Below are 15,173 nucleotides of genomic sequence, written 5' to 3'. Positions count from 1 at the left end.
ATCTCATATGTATATCATCAGCTATTCCTTTAGCTCGATAATCTACCGGCACTTTTGTGCAACGCGACTCGGACCGGAGCATTCCGGGACTCTTTTTCTCTCAGTTTCCCCGGATTCCAGCCGCAGGCTCTGGACACTTGCACCTTGATTTCGCAGCTAGCTAGCTGCAAACCGTGTGACTATTGGCTTACGTCGACCCCGGAGCAAACTCAAATCATTCTGGAGCTAGCCAGCTGAGGATTTCCATCACCATCCGGACCCGTTTCTTTTGTTGCTGCTGCAGATACGGAACCCCACCGGGCCTTCACGACTGACTGCCGCGACTGACTGCCGACGTTATCTGCCCGAGGGATTTATCCAACTGGCACCTCCGTCCCGACGTTACCTGAACGCTCATCTGAGGCCCGCTAATCGTTAGCTGTCTTATCGGCTGCTATTTGAACAAGTATATCGGACAACTATTATTATTATTATTATTTATTTATTTTATTTTTTTCCTTTTTTCCTTTTTCCTTTTTCCTTGGGTCACTATATCTATTTTGCCAATTTGGATTGATCCCCTCTACCACACGGAACCCCACTACACGGAACCCCACTAACCTACCGACGGAAACGCACGAGGTATCTACAAACAGACCTCCATCCTATGCTGCTACCGTTAGCCATATACCCGGCCAGCTGTCTGGATCGCCACGACCCCAACCAACCTCTACTCACTGGACCCTTATTGATCACTCGATTAGCATGCCTCTCCTTAATGTAAATATGCCTTGTCCATTGCTGTTCTGGTTAGTGTTTATTGGCTTATTTCACTGTAGAGATTCTAGCCCTGCTCTCTATACCATGTCCAACCTCTCAGTTCCACCACCCACATATGCGATGACATCACCTGGTTTCAATGATGTTTCTAGAGACAATATCTCTCTCATCATCACTCAATACCTAGGTTTACCTCCACTGTATTCACATCCTACCATACCTTTGTCTGTACATTATTCCTTTAAACTATTTTATCGCCCCCAGAAACCTCCTTTTACTCTCTGCTCTAGTAGCTCTAGGCGACCAATTCTCATAGCTTTTAGCCGTACCCTTATCCTACTCCTCCTCTGTTCCTCTGGTGATGTAGAGGTGAATCCAGGCCCTGCAGTACCTGGCTCCACTCCTATTCCCCAGGCGCTCTCTTTTGATGACTTCTGTAACCGTAATAGCCTTGGCTTCATGCATGTTAACATTAGAAGCCTCCTCCCTAAGTTTGTTTTGTTCACTGCTTTAGCACACTCTGCCAACCCGGATGTTTTAGCCGTGTCTGAATTCTGGCTTAGAAAGACCACCAAAAATTCAGACATTTTCATCCCCAATTACAAGATTTTCAGACAAGATAGAACGGCCAAAGGGGGCGGTGTTGCAATCTACTGCAAAGACTGCCTGCAGAGTTCTGTTATACTATCCAGGTCTGTTCCCAAACAATTTGAACTTCTACTTTTAAAAATCCACCTCTCTAAAAACAAGTCTCTCACAACAAGTCTCTCTCACAGCTGCGGTTATCCCCCTCTTCAAAGGGGGGGACACCCTTGACCCTAACTGCTACAGACCTATATCTATCCTACCCTGCCTTTCTAAGGTCTTCGAAAGCCAAGTCAACAAACAGATTACCGACCATTTCGAATCCCACCACACCTTCTCCGCTATGCAATCTGGTTTCAGAGCTGGTCATGGGTGCACCTCAGCCACGCTCAAGGTCATAAACGATATCGTAACCGCCATCGATAGGAAACAATACTGTGCAGCCGTATTCATTGACCTGGCCAAGGCCTTTGACTCTGTCAATCACCACATCCTCATTGGCAGACTCGACAGCCTTGGTTTCTCTAATGATTGCCTCGCCTGGTTCACCAACTACTTCTCTGATCGAGTTCAGTGTGTCAAATCGGAGGGTCTGTTGTCCGGGCCTCTGGCAGTCTCTATGGGGGTGCCACAGGGTTCAATTCTTGGACCGACTCTCTTCTCTGTTTACATCAATGATGTCGCTCTTGCTGCTGGTGATTCTCTGATCCACCTCTACGCAGACGACACTATTCTGTATACTTCTGGCCCTTCTTTTGACACTGTGTTAACAACCCTCCAGGCGAGCTTCAATGCCATACAACTCTCCTTCCGTGGCCTCCAACTGCTCTTAAATACAAGTAAAACCAAATGCATGCTCTTCAACCGATCGCTGCCTGCTCCTGCCCGCCTGTCCAACATCACTACTTTGGACGGCTCTGACTTAGAATATGTGGACAACTACAAATACCTAGGTGTCTGGTTAGACTGTAAACTCTCCTTCCAGACTCACATCAAACATCTCCAATCCAAAGTCAAATCTAGAATTGGCTTCCTATTCCGCAACAAAGCATCCTTTACTCATGCTGCCAAACATACCAATCCTCGACTTCGGTGATGTCATTTACAAAATAGCCTCCAAAACCCTACTCAATAAATTGGATGCAGTCTATCACAGTGCCATCCGTTTTGTCACCAAAGCCCCATATACTACCCACCACTGCGACCTGTACACTCTCGTTGGCTGGCCCTCGCTTCTTACTCGTCGCCAAACCCACTGGTTCCAGGTCATCTACAAGACCCTGCTAGGTAAAGTCCCCCCTTATCTCAGCTCGCTGGTCACCATAGCAGCACCTACCTGTAGCACGCGCTCCAGCAGGTATATCTCTCTAGTCACCCCCAAACCCAATTCTTCCTTTGGACGCCTCTCCTTCCAGTTCTCTGCTGCCAATGACTGGAACGAACTACAAAAATCTCTGAAACTGGAAACACCTATCTCCCTCACTAGCTTTAAGCACCAGCTGTCAGAGCAGCTCATAGATTACTGCACCTGTACATAACCCATCTACAATTTAGCCCAAACAACTACCTCTTTACCTACTGTATTTATTTATTAATTTATTTTGCTCCTTTGCACCCCATTATTTCTGTCTCTACTTTGCACTTTCTTCCACTGCAAACCAACCATTCCAGTGTTTTTTTAGTTTCTATTTGACTTGCTGTGTTGTACTCACTTCGCCTCCATGGCCTTTTATATTTTTATTTATTTATACATATATTTGTTTGCCTTCACCTCCCTTATCTCACCTCACTTGCTCACATTGTATATAGACTTATTTTTTTTTCACTGTATTATTGACTATATGTTTGTTTTACTCCATGTGTAACTATGTGTTGTTGTATGTGTCGAACTGCTTTGCTTTATCTTGGCCAGGTCGCAATTGTAAATGAGAACGTGTTCTCAATTTGCCTACCTGGTTAAATAAAGGTTAAATAAAATAAAAAAATATATACTGTATTCTATACTATTGTACTGTATTTTAGTCTATGCCGCTCTGACATTGCTCATCCATATATTTATATATTCTGTGAGGGTTCAGTGACCAGCTAGAGGAAGATGACACGACAGCACCCTCCTCAGGGGATAGGTATGCTGTGTAAAGCCAATTAGTACACACCTGGGCCTACTAATTGGCTAGGTGTCTCCCTCTATATAGGTGTGCCAGGAGATGAGCTCGGTGGGATTGGGTTGCAGACACGGGGACCTGTCAGGACGTCAGACTGTCCTACCTCAGAGAAAGCGGCTTCATCTGATGCACCTTGGCTCTATGGTAAACAAGGCAGGCTATAGATAGAGGGAAGCGGTCCCCCTGTAAATATGACGTGTAGACGATAGTCTACAGGACAAGGGGAGCCGTTTGTTGTTTTGTGTTTCCTTTTTGGCCACGGCCTTTTGGTCAGCTGCTTAGTTTGTGTTGATTATTTTTTATGCTGTTGTTTCAGCGTTGGACGCTTCCTTGTACTGGAACTATTTTGTCGGGTGAAAGAACCTGTTTAGTGACAATACAAAAGAAAAGTAATCTCAACCACTGCCTCTGTTCATTTCATGCCTCCCGCCTGTGTTCGGGTGCTTCGGACGAGCTGAACCGTCACATTTCTTAATTCCATCCCTTTACTTAGATTTGTGTGTGTGTTGGGAAATTGTTAGATGTTACTTGTTAGATATTACTGCACTGTCGGAGCTAGAAACACAAGCATTTTGCTACACCCGCAATAACATCTGCTAAACACGTGTATGTGACCAATAATTTGATTTACCAGAACTAAAACAAACTCTAGAGCGCCTTTCCTCCACACACAGAGACGCGTACAAACCTATCCCTCACCCTACATTTGGCAAATCTGACCATAATTCTATCCTCCTGATTCCTGCTTACAAGCAAACACGGCAAAAAGTACGAGCCACTCGCTCAAAACGGAAGTGGTCAGCTGAAGCAGATGCTAAGCTACAGGAACGTTTTGCTAGCAGACTGGAATATGTTACGGGATTCATCCGATGGCATTAAGGAGTACATCACATCAGTCACCAGCTTCATCAATAAGTGCATCGACGACGTCGTCTCCACAGCGACCTCAGCCTTATTCTAAAATGGATGAAATAGTTTTTTCCCCTCATCAATCTACACACAATACCCCAAAATGACAAAGAAAAAACAGGTTGTAGAAATTTTAGAAAATGTATTAAAAATAACAAAACTGAAATATAACATTTACATATCACATCACATCAGACCGATTGCTCAGTACTTTGTTGAAGCACCTTTGGCAGTGATTACAGCCTCGAGTCTTCTTGGGTATGACACGACAAGCTTGGCATACCTGTATTTGGGGAGATTCTCCCATTCTTCTCTGCAGAGCCTCTCAAGCGCTGTCAGGTTGGATGGGGAGCTATTTTCAGGTATCTCCAGAGATCTTCGATCGGGTTTAAGTCCGGGCTCTGGCTCGGCCACTCATGGTCATTCAGAGACTTGTCCTGTAGCCACTCCTGTGTTGTCTTGGCTATCTACTTAGGGTCGTTGTCCTGTTGGAAGGTGAACCTTTGCCAAAGTCTGAGGGCCTGAGCGCTCTGCAGCAGGTTTATCAAGGAACTCTCTGTACTTTGCTTCGTTCATCTTTTCCTCGATCCTAACTAGTCTGCTAGTCCCTGCCGCTGAAAAACATCCTCACAGCATGATGTTGTCACCACCATGCTTCACGGTAGGGATGGTGCCAGGTTTCCTCCAGACGTGACACTCGGCATTCAAGCCAAAGAGTTCAATCTTGGTTTCATCAGACCATAGAATCTTGTTTCTCATGGTCTGAGAGTACTTTGGGTGGCTTTTGGCAAACCAAGCGGGCTGTCACGTGCCTTTCTCTGAGGAGGGGCTTCCATCTGGCAACTCTACCATAAAGGCCTGATTGGTGGAGTGCTGCAGAGTAGGTTGTCCTTCTAGAAGGTTCTCCCATCTCCACATAGGAACTCTGGAGCTCTGTCAGCGTGATCATCGGGTTCTTGGCACCTTCTCCCCAATTGCTTACTTTGTCAGGGCGGCCTGCTCTAGAAAGAGTCTTGGTGGTTCCAAACTTCTTCCATTTAAGAATGATGGAGGCCACTGTGTTATTGGGGACCTTCAATGCTGCAGAAATGTTTTGGTACCCTTCCTCAGATCTCTGCCTCGACACAATCCTGTCTCTGAGCTCTATGGACAATTCTTTCGACCTCGTGGCTTGGTTTTTGCTCTGACATGCACTGTCAAATGTGCGACCTTATATTGACAGGTGTGTGCCTTTCCAAATCATGTCCAATCAATTGAATTTACCACAGGTGGACTCCAATGAAGTTGTAGAAAAATGTCAAGGATGATCAATGGAAACAGGACACACCTGAGCTCAATTTTGAGTCTCATAGCAAAGGGTCTGAATACGTATGTAAATAAGGTATTTCTGTTTTGTATTCTTTATAAATTAGCAAACATTTCTAAAAACCTATTTTCGTTTTGTCCTTATGGGGTATTGTCTATAGATTGAAAAATAAGGCTGTAACTTAACAAAATGTGGAAAAAGTCAAGGGATCTGAATACTTTCCAAATGAACTGTACATTGGATCCCAGTCCAAAAAGAGTAAAACGAACTCTGGCAACAGAGTGTTGAAATTTAAAATACGTCATTGCGTTTCACTCTGTACAATAATAGCTTAAAATAACACACACAATTTTTTTTTTCACTCAATGCAGTATTGTTCATTATTCTAGATTTACATTATGTTAGTAATGTTTACTCCTACCAGTGTCATTAAAATTTACTCTGACTCATAATATTGAATACATTGACTCTGATCAAGGTAAACACAGAAAAAAATTATATTACTACCATAAATCAGTTAACCCAAAATATTGCAGAACAGGATTTTTTATTATTACATGAGATGCCAAAAACAGCGCAAACAGTACATGGTGTACAATCCTTGAAATAAAATAAAGCTTTAGGGACAGTATGAATTGAAAGCCACATCCCCCGTGCCTCCGTGGGGGAATTTCTAAATTGTTTTGTAACTGTGTGCAAGCGTGGAAATGAAATCACATGAAGGTAGTAGGGACCACAAACAAACTTCAATCATCACCACCACAGGACATCTGTATGTCGAATGATTTGTGATGCAAAAGATCATCAACATCAACAACATGGGGTACCTTTCTTGTCCATACAACTTTAAAACGCATGAAATCTTCACAAAGACAGTGTGTTCTAAAGCAAGTAACCAGCATGTTGCCATCCTTTACAATGATAGACTGGATTTCGTGAAACAGTGGCATCTCACAAAGAACTTTAAGACAAACAACCAAATCTACCTTCCCCTTGATGTTTGGCCCATTTTACACTCAAAACCTTAGTGGAAGAAGGCACCCGCAGTGCTTTTGCGATCTCATGAGCCTCTTCCATTACATCCAAGGGCACCATTTTCCCTGGATCAATATATCTAGGGCAAATGCTTCCCAGTTGAATGCCATGTAACTTTGGTGTTTCTTGGCCAAAGCTTGTCACTTTTTTTGTGTGTGTTTTGCTTCATAGCGCATATAACAGCTATGGAGAATTGAGAATTGGCCTGATTTTCTGAATACTGGCTGATGCACCATATCTATGCTTTGGTAACAACCTTTTTCCAGAAAACAAATGCTTGAACAATCTGTGGTGTTCTGCAATCCAGTGCTTCAAATAGCCTGTAATACCATCTGATAACACTGGAGAAAATACAGTGTTGACTATTTGAAGCAACAAAAGTAGCAAATGCCAGTGTCGATCATTTAGAGACAACAACCAAGACTGAATGGCATTTAAACCTCAAATCATTGGAACTCTCAAGTAACTTCACTGTAGGGGGGTCTGTTGTTTCTTTCCATATAACCATAGTTGAAGCTCTGAATTCTCATGTCAATTTCTTTTGAAGTTAAATGCCTGTTTGGCAAGTGCTGCAGTAGCAATTTCACCTCGTATTGCCCAACACACTCCAAGATGATGATATCAGCGAGTATGATATCAACTGAAAAATTCTCAGTTGTATGAAAGTACAGGCAGAATTCTTTAACACCCATCACTGAGGGCAGAGTGGGATTTCTCTCCATTGTTTGGCAGTGTTCCACATGCATCTTGCAATACCATCTTGGGACTGTCTTCACTAAATTCTGTCTGAAAGTCGTCTTTCCCCGGCATAACAGAAACGGCAGCAATGTATTACACTAAAATATTCCCCAAAACCAAATAAACCATGAATAACGAGGTTGTCACCTGCTACTTGGACAATAGTTCCATGACTTTGGTGATCATACAAGGGAACCTTAATTGTTTACCTCTCGTCCAATTGGGTCAAGTAGTGAGTGAAACCAATAGGTTTTCATATCTTGAGCACGAGATAGAGAAACCAGGTGAATATTGAGCAGAGAAGAATTCCACTTTGTGAGACATTTCTTAAAGTAAAGTAAATGGTAACCAAGCTATGCATACCATGCTTCGATTCAAGAGGATTAGCGGTTTTAAAGCCGTCATTCAAGAGTTGAATTGGTATCGCATGTTTCTCTTTTGAGAATAGAGCATGATTCGTAGACAAATGTCCATCACGCAAGTCATAGAGTAGACTTTCTTTGGGACCTTCCACAGGCTGCAACATTGTGTTTAGGTGTGAATTTTTATAAACAGACTAACGTCTGCAAAATGGGTATGTACATGGACTTATCTGTAACAAAAACCTGCTCATATGTTCCAGTGGTTCTATTGCGTTGTGTCAAATCTTGTGCCAAGAACATATTCAACTGGATCTACAGTTCCCCACTTCTCTGAGAAATATTTCAACCTTTTGGTTTCAGAATTCAATACACGAAAGGATTTTCAATTTGCTCAAAACACTGATCTATTTTACACCCAATATCATCGTTGCCAGTTTCCTGTAAAGACAGACACGTCTTCACCGACTTTAGCTTGACTGTGGATATCATCAACTATCTCTTCCATGGTACTGGCTAAAGTGTTCACTGTTGTTTCACCAGCTCCTGCTGCTTTGAGCTATTGTTGCGGCACAATTATCCACAACATTTACATTTACATTTAAGTCATTTAGCAGACGCTCTTATCCAGAGCGACTTACAAGTACATACATTCATACTTTTTTTGTACTGGCCCCCCGTGGGAAATGAACCCACAACCCTGGCGTTGCAAGCGCCATGCTCTACCAACTGAGCCACACGGAGCCGTGTGGCTCAGTTGGCTCCACAACCCTCTCGTGTGGCTCCACAACCCTCTTATTATAGAGAGCTGAATCACAATGTGAGCTTGGTGCTGGCGCATCACCAAAACTGTTTGCTGTAAAACTGTTAGTAGCATTAGAGGGGCCTCCGCCATCATTATCAGAAACTGCTTTTCGGTACGCTCTTCATATGCCCTGTTACAGTTCTTCCCCAATTGTTTACACACTAAAATTGGAACTTGAAAGACAAATCACCGAAACCTGAAACTCATGTAACAAATCCCTCAACCAAGTCTGCAAAATTGCAAGCACAATTCCTCCTTTACACTCAGTTTTCAATTCTATATCACACTTTTTGCAGAACACTACACACTGTACTCTACATTAGGCACAACATTCCAAATTAAAATCTCTTTAGTCCCTTTGGAAAGCAACACCAATCACAATGCCAAGCTCTATACACATATTGGCAACACCCACTCCTCACAGGTGTAAACACTAGTTGCTGAATTGTTAACTTAGAAATCAGAGCTTTAGCACTATAAAAGGCCACAGATCAGCTCTCCTGTTCTGGAGGAAAATGGAAGTTAATGGTGAAGCAAGAACTAGTGGTGAAGGAGTGAGAGGAAGAAGAGGAAGAGGACGAGGAAGGACAGTTGTCTCAGATGAGATCAGGGCCACATTAGTTGACCATGTGTTCAACCATGGATTGAGTATGAGGGAGGCTGGGCAGAGAGTACAACCCAACCGGAGCCACTACACGGTTGCGTCTATCATCCATACATTCAGAAATGAGAACCGGTAAGTTACATAAAGAGCATAGTGTAGATGGTAGGTATGTATACTGCAGTCCGACATATCAGTGGGCCTATGTTACTCAGTGATTTTTGGCCAATGTTACACTAATGTCATTTCATATTGAAAGAAAATAGATTTTAGCTTACTGTAACTAATCATATCATATGTGTGGTCTTCTGCAGAACTGAGAGACGGCCAGGCCATGGTGGAATACACCGGCTGTTCACACCAGAACAGGAGATCGCTTTTGTGAACATGGTGGTAGCAAACAATACCATTAGACTACGAGAAATCCAGAACCACATAACTGCATACATTTGCCACCGTGCCATTGTGAATGTCCCTGGACAGTGTGGAGGGAATATCACCATGTGCGCAGCCTTTAGCCAGCAAGGTGTCCTCCATCACCATGCCAACCTTGGTCCCCACAACCCCGCCCTTCTCATTTCTGGACTACATGGCATCCTCATTCCAGCCGAGCATAGAGGTGGACCAGAGCAGCCCAGTAATGTTGTCATCTGGGACAACGTGAGTTTCCACCGGGCTGCTCTGGTCCGCAACTGGTTCATCGACCACCCACAACTTATTGTTCTATGCGTCCCACCATATTCCCCATTCCTAAACTCAATTGAATATTTTTTTTCATCATGGCGATAGGTGTATGACCGCCATCCCCTCGCACGCAGGCCTCTTCTCCAGGCAATGGAGGATGCATGTGGTGAAGTTGATGTGGGGGCTTTCGGTGACTGGATCCGTCACTCCAGAAGATTCTTTCCCCGATGTTTAGCCAGGGAGAACATCGCTTGTGATGTAGATGAGGAGCTGTACCCAGACCAAAATAGGTTTTTTTTTTGCATGTGTTTTTTGTGTTTTCGAGTTTTGAAAGAATGAGCCACTTTCATTTTTGTACAGAAAACCCTTTCTTTTACTGAATGTTTTTCCTGGTTTTCTCCTGTTGGGTATGGAAAGTGTTACATACAAAACACAAATCACTGTTTTTGTTACTGTATTGCATGTGTGTGTGTTTATTTATGTATATTTGAGTAGGTATACATTACTGTAACAGACTTTTACAACCGGTTACAGTGTAACACAGAAAGTGCAAAAGGCATAAACCTACTGATGGGAACTTCATAGTAGTGTTTTGTGTTGAGCACATCAGTGTGTTGTTGGTTGGTAGACAGATCTATTCATATGACGCGTGTGTGTGTCATTTTGATGCAAATAAAAAACATTTTGGAAAGAGATAAAACAATTATGAACGCAGTGTTTGCTTTCGCTAGAGATTTGTAGAGTTTTGCCTTTTGTGTTTGTGGTTAGAGTTTTGGGAAAATGGCCCAAAGATTCAGAAAACATGTGGAAACAATTGTGGAAAACGATAAGATATTTTCTAAATCCAGAAATAGTGCCAAATACATGTGAACAACAAACCTGACTACACTTTAAAAAGCAGCGATTTCCCGGGACAAAGACACTGGATTCCCTTCAGATGTTTTACAAGGCTATTGGCATTTGCCTGGCGGCATTTGCACACAAAACAAAGCCCTTTCTGTGTCTCAAACAGATCTGTTTAATGCAGCATTATGGCTCTCAGCTCTGCTACATCTCAGCTACAGGATTTCTAACACATGTTCCCGTCGCCTTTTCTCTCTCTCAGCTGATTCACCTTAGTTGTATTAACGTCAATGCCGTTGATAGTCGTTTGTCGAAAAGTGTACATGTTTGCCAGACCCTGACTGTATGAGGTACCAAAAACAAAGTGAGTTTTGAAAAGCTCATCAAAACAGCCTCGTTATTGTTATGCAAATGTGTTGTGACTTTTTGATTTGATCTTTTTTTTTTTTTACTTTAGATTATTTATAAAATATTATCTTAAATCTATTTCTACAACTGCATTGTTGGTTAAAGGTTTGTAAGTAAGCATTTCATGGTAAGGTCTACACCTGTTGTATTTGTCGCATGTTACAAATTAAATGTGATTTGATGCCTTACAAGGTACTGTATGTTTTTCAATCACGATGAAGTAGGCGTGAATACTAATTCTCTGGGTCTCCACAGCAAGCAGAAAGGGCTGTTGACTTCCGGTGATGCCATCCAGACGCTGCTGGATGCTGGTCCCTGCCTATAAGACAATAATGTATTGTCAGAACATCTACTATTAATAAGTCTAACAAGCCAGACAGTAGTGATTCTAATATGTATTACAGTGTCATACTGCCACAGTTGTAGTAGTTGAACTAGTAAGAGGTATTATAGCAGTAGAGTTGGTGATAGTGCTCTTTGCTAGGGTATGTGCTTGTACACTTGAGGGAGAGAGGGGTGAAGGGGAAGAGGGAGAGAGATCAGGATACAGCGACACATTTTGTCTATAACAAATTATAGCCTGACCTTAACAAACATCACAAGAGGTTCAGCTGAGGGTCTTGTTGACATCTTTCCCAGCCTGTTGAGGCCTTGAGCGGAGGGAGGCAGAAGATGGACAAGGAGTAGAATGTCAGTGTCCCAGCCTAGAAACACACATTATAATTCTGACATAAAACTGAAAGAACATGTTTGCCATTGTTGGTGTGGTTTAAAATTGAACCCACTTCCCTTTCAACCACAATCCTACAATTCTTCTCCCTTCCAAATGCACATACTAGAACTTCACATTACAGTATAAAGTGGTATGTCTGTACCATTTCCCATCTCAGCTGTGGACTCAGCGTTGTGTATCAGGTCCTGAAGCTCAGTTGAGTCCATGGCTCTGCTGGATGACATTCCGTTTAAAGACCGTAGGCCATTTCTTCAGGAATTATGTGGAAGTTGCGTCACCAAACATCAGTCTAAAATCTTGCTCAATCTACAGACAAGACACACAAAGACAACGATAACATATCAGCTACAGGATTTCTAACACATGTTCCCGTCGCCTTTTAAAGGGTAATAGCTCTGACAATGGCCACCCTGTGACATGGTCATACTTTGGAATCCAGAGTCCATTTCATTCATACCATGCTTGGTATGTCCAGGAACCACGGAAACACTGAGTATGTCAGAAGAGTTATGTGGGTCATGGACAATGTTTTGGCGCTAGGCAAAGGTCAGCTTCATCTTTTTTTTCAGCGATTGCTTCATCAGACGCGTGTTTCATCAGCGCGATGGCCTCTCGACACTGCCCTTCTTCACTCAGCCAGTCTTCGTCCATGAAGGGGTCTCTGTCCACCTTCAACCAAAGATTAAAAAGGACAGGAACACATAACACTGGCAGTAACAGTCTAACCAAACCCCCTTACACTGAAATGTGAGAGAACCCCATAAAAAGCAAGTTTCCCTCCCTTGTGAACACACACAAGCCTACACCCAAGTGAGCACTAATCATACACACAAAAATAAAAGAGTGTTATGTGTGCCAACCAGCTGACCCACCTGTTAGTGATCTACGAGGGGACTTTATTCTTCCCTCTGCAGCCTTCTTTTCACAGGTGCTTCAGTCCCCATGGCAAGTAACAACTCCTGTCTTCTGCGGTGTAATAGTGGGACACAGACAAAAAAAACAAAAAAAAATAACACTTTTGTTTACCCGAAGCAAATGTGTCACTGGTGCATGTTAGAATCTAGAAGAAAAGTTGAACAGTTGCAGGGACTGTGTAATGTTACATGCTCCTCGGTCACCTTCACATACACAAAGCCTGATTGATGTTATCTTCAATTTCGAGTGACCCGAGGAGGAGCATGTAAACAACAGCAGTGCTATGTTAGACCGCTTTGCGACTTCAAAAGTGATTTCGAAAAAATGCTGCGTTTATCATTTGAACATCGAGGGATGTTTCAGTGGCAATTTCACCATCAGCAGACTGTGCCTTTAAAACAGCAAAACCATTTTTAAAAAAAAGTCTTACAACACTTCCCCATGGCCCTATAACCCTATCCATGTTTGCAGATCCATAGAGTGAAAGCTCCACAACTACACTACTTACATCTATCCACACCCTTCAAATCTGCAAACATCAAAGGGTTAGGGCTAAAGGAACGTGGTAAGGAGTGAATTGGGACCCGGATTTATTTCGTACTCACGGTCTTGCTTTTGAGGTCGGCCAGGTACGGGAACAAGGAAACTATTCCTCTTGCGTTTGCCTCCTTCACATCTCATGAGGGTACTTATTCTGAACCCCAAACAATGAATAATTACGACATTGGCAATAACACATGAATGCAAAACATTGATCTTAACGTGTTCAAAAAATGGATGGTTTGCCCATGATCCCCGGTCCTATTTGCAACCAATACCTTGATCATATTACGTCTGGTGTGGTCAGTTAAGTTTTTGTCAGAGTATACTCATTCACTCCAGCTTTGCTCTGGAGAATGCCCTCAATCATCTAACAAAAAGCACAACAGACACAGACCCTAGTATACCTGGGTTCTTTCTCAAAATATGTTTTTATTGATTCCTCGCCTCCTTCTCAAATCCCATTTGATAGTAAGACCCAATGTTCCTCTCCAAATGCATTTTTCTGTAGTTGGTTTTGAGAAGGATGGAAGAGGTCATAGTAAGAAAGAGCTCAGTGGTCGCCAGCCATCCTCCTGGAGAGCTACTGTGCAAAGCCTTGGTTTCAGCCCTGCTCCAACACCTGACTATATCACTGAGCTGCACATTAGGATCTTCCAAGATGATTGAAGTCGTTAAGAGCAGGACTGGAAAAAACCTACATACTAACTCACTCTCCGGTAGTCCAACCTAACATCACATCGATGGAACCTCAGGAAGATCAATACAGTTTTTAATTATGAAAAGACAATCATAGCAAATAATGATGGGATTACTTTGACTGCAATATCTTCCTCTGTTCTCCTTTTTCTGTTTAGGACTTTGTGTCAGCGTAACAGTGACAGTCTGAGGAACCACCAACAACCACGGAGCAGCTTGCAGAAGAGTTAACCTAATCTGCCAATTACATGACTAAATGTATACTCCGTTCTCAACAATGCTACAGGGATAATACAGCCAAATTGCATATGTGTCTTTACATTTGATTGCTAGTCCTACACTAAACCCAATTTAGCATGCTTTAAATGTCAGGCCCAAATAATCTGTAAAGAAATTGTAATGGCAGTCTAAGTCATCCTCCTCCTCGGACGAGGAGAGGCGAGAAGGATCGGAGGACCAATGTACAGCGTGGTAAGTTTCCATGATTTAATAACGAGAAAACTAGACAAAATACAAAACAAACGTACTAACCGTCACAGTCCCGTGTGGCACAAACACTGACACAGGAAACAACCACCCACAAAATCCCAACACAAAACAAGCCACCTATATATGATTCTCAATCAGGGACAACGATTGACAGCTGCCTCTGATTGAGAACCATATTAGGCTGGACACAGAAACAGACAAACTAGACACACAACATACAATACCCACCCAGATCACGTCCTGACCAACACTAAAACAAGCACAACACATAAGAACTCTGGTCAGGACGTTACAGTACCCCCCTCCTGAGGTACGGACTCCGAACGCACCCCTAAAACTCAAGAGGAGGGTCTGGGTGGACATCTGTCCGCAGTGGCGGCTCCGGCGCAGGACGAGGACACCACTCCACCATTGTCTTTGTCCCCTTCCTTAGCGTCCTTTGAGTGGCGACCCTCGCCCCGACCCTGGTCTAGGAACCTTCACAAACTTTCACCGAGCCTGCCCAACCTTACCTGGTTGAATGCTCCCCGTAGCCCGACCTTCACAAAGGTCCCGGCTCTGGGCGGCTCTGGCAGCTCCTGACTGGCGGGCGGCTCTGGC

At 43.2% G+C, this 15,173-nt stretch overlaps 1 protein-coding gene and 1 long non-coding RNA gene across 5 annotated transcripts in view; one reads left to right on the top strand and one right to left on the bottom strand.

Annotated features, from left to right (window-relative positions):
* LOC129838944 (probable G protein-coupled receptor 85) overlaps window positions 1–14,460 on the top strand; it is a 73,713-nt gene extending 59,253 nt beyond the window's left edge. The window contains exon 3 of one of the 3 annotated variants that reach the window (XR_008756938.1): window positions 14,243–14,460. The gene's annotated coding sequence lies outside the window, so the exon portion shown is untranslated. Of the gene's footprint in view, window positions 1–3,539; window positions 3,642–9,576; window positions 9,681–14,242 lie in introns of those variants that run through there. The other 2 variants (XR_008756937.1, XR_008756939.1) reach the window with 2 other exon arrangements.
* Window positions 11,289–14,266, bottom strand: LOC129838945 (uncharacterized). 2 transcript variants are annotated; one of them, XR_008756940.1, is made up of 5 exons: window positions 12,803–14,266; window positions 12,388–12,599; window positions 12,073–12,236; window positions 11,783–11,901; window positions 11,289–11,516 (listed from the first exon to the last, which is right to left on the bottom strand). It is a non-coding gene; the product is annotated as an uncharacterized LOC129838945 (long non-coding RNA). The 2 variants fall into 2 exon arrangements; XR_008756941.1 differs by having other exon boundaries at window positions 11,783–11,847.
* Window positions 14,461–15,173: the final 713 nt, after the last annotated feature.

Source organism: Salvelinus fontinalis, chromosome 39 (assembly GCF_029448725.1).
Source record: "Salvelinus fontinalis isolate EN_2023a chromosome 39, ASM2944872v1, whole genome shotgun sequence".
Classification (NCBI taxonomy): domain Eukaryota; kingdom Metazoa; phylum Chordata; class Actinopteri; order Salmoniformes; family Salmonidae; genus Salvelinus; species Salvelinus fontinalis.
The sequence above is the reverse complement of the archived record's forward strand: the minus strand, read 5'-3'. Positions and strand labels throughout refer to the sequence as shown.